Source organism: Ranitomeya imitator, chromosome 3 (assembly GCF_032444005.1).
Source record: "Ranitomeya imitator isolate aRanImi1 chromosome 3, aRanImi1.pri, whole genome shotgun sequence".
Lineage (NCBI taxonomy): Eukaryota > Metazoa > Chordata > Amphibia > Anura > Dendrobatidae > Ranitomeya > Ranitomeya imitator.
Window position 1 is genome coordinate 372,627,629 of NC_091284.1, and position 2,292 is coordinate 372,629,920.

Genomic DNA, 2,292 nt, shown 5'->3' on the forward strand with positions numbered 1-2,292 from the left:
TCATACAATAATGTGATGAGGATTTGGTGGCAGGTCCCCTCGACCCCCCCCCCCCACCTGCAGTCACTGTTGCCATTTATGTTTAAAAATTGTTATTTTTTTCCCTTCACAGAGGCAAAAACACAGCGTCGCAGCCACGAGGCTTCCCACCCCGCCTCCGATGTCCGTGCGCCCTCAGGGTCAACGGCTCAACACCCTAGTAGGTTCACACAATAATGTGATGAGGATTTGGTGGCAGGTCCCCTCTTCCCTCTTCTAAAACATTATTTATTTATGAATGCTGACAGCACCTTTTTTTCCATTAAAAGAGGCAAAGAAACAGCGCCGCCACCCCGAGACATCCCAGTCACCGCAGTACTGTCCCCCTGATGCTCTTCCGGGCTTCTCTCTTTCGGAGAATATGTCCCCAGACGAGGTCTTGCCACGTAAGTTTTCCCTACACGTTAAAGATTGTCACTCACTGCCTCTCTCTATGTAACCCTGTACAGCAAGGGCCGTTTCAGAGCCTTCCGCCGCCTCAGATGTTTCATTCATCCTGTACGCTATTATGGGGATGTGATCACAGCCCACTATCAGGATAATACTGTGGTATTAATGTTAGGTTTTTATGCTTTGTCACCAACAGCTGCCGGCAGTGTGACCATCCTGGATGTAAAAGCCAGGATTGAAAGGCTGTGCGAGACTCTGGCGTACATTCACAAGCAGCAGAATCTGGCAATCGTAGAGTTGCAGAAGATAAAGGACATGTGCCACCAGTTGTAAGGGGGACAATACTAAATAGTATTACTGGTTTTAAAAATGTTATGTTGTTAAATTAAAAAAAATTATTTAAACTAATATTCATTTTTTCTTTGTTTTAGTTAAGTTTACATTAGTTTGTTACGTTAATTTGTGCCCTCATACAGTGCTGTGATCGAGACACACCAATCAAAAAGTAGTGATAGAATTTCTAACAAAAGCTTTTATTTGAAACATTATTTTAAAAAGACAATATAATAAAAAGGAATGTAAAAGAAGTGAGGAAATCACAAATTATGATACGACGATTGTTCCGGCTGATAACTTTGGTGCCTGATGGGCGAAGCCATATGTGAAGGTATTGGCGTGTAGGAGTTATTAGGGGGTGGCTGGCCGAAGTGGGAAACGTGAGCATTGTGTCGCATCGATGTCTGACACTGTGACCAACCATTGTAATTTGATGGCTCTGTCCGCTGTATTGGCCGGGAAGAGACCAAACAAGTGTTCTTGTCCAAATCGCCATCTGTACCCTTGTTTACTGCTTCCATAATCAGACGCTCTGCTAGTGTTCTTTGGTTCTCGTCCATTTTGGCCAGTTTGTCAACCACATAGTGTCCAAACCCCTGCAACGCAGGGCTAACATTGCTTGTCAACACCTTCTTTGCTAGGCTCAATAGTTCATGCGAGGCGTCTGAGGTGGCTTTCCGTTTTCTTGGACCTTGCCTCGATTGAGTCCTGGCAGGTGCAGCCTCCACTAAATCTGTTGTCGTGCAGTCCTGTGAACAGTCCAGTGTACTGTCCTGCGCACTGTCATCCTGGGGGGGAAAAAAAAAAAGTTATGAACCCGGCAACAAAAAGTTGTACCACCATAACCGCATCCAAACTATATATTCGTAGTAGGTAAAAAAAGGTTATAATATATTTTAAGCTTAGTAATATTCTTTAACCCTCCCTTTTATTTAATACTTTGAACTACACTGTTCTGACTGCTAGGGGAACCTGATGAATATTTTATAGTCTAAATAGTCTCAACAAGAGTACATCGGCAGCTTGAAGCGATACTATTTTCTATATTGCTTAGATGGTATGGTTTAGAAATATCGCCATTTCATACATATTAAGTTCCCCATATAATACTTTACTGCGACAGGGTTACTTATGTGTACATGTTTTTGTAATAACTTCAAACTGATGTGATAATCAGAAGTATAAAACATAAAATGCAGAGAAAATTTAGGTAATTATAGGACACATTGGTGAACTTTCGTCCAAAGAGCTACTTACTTGTAGCCCTTGTGACTCCTGCTCGGCGTGGTTATCCGAAACTATTTGTTCCACAGGTGCCAACAAGCGAAGACACGTGGAAGTCCGTGGCACCTCTTGGTCCCTCAGAAAATTAAGATGTTCAAAATACCAAAGTTTTGGCACATAAACATCTTCAGTGGAAGCTCCGGACCTTGTAGTCTGAAGAACCTTGTTCAGCTCCTTCCTCCACACCGTGCGGAGCGCCTGGATTTTCTTTTTAATAACCGCTTCGTTTGCTGCCTCTTCTGG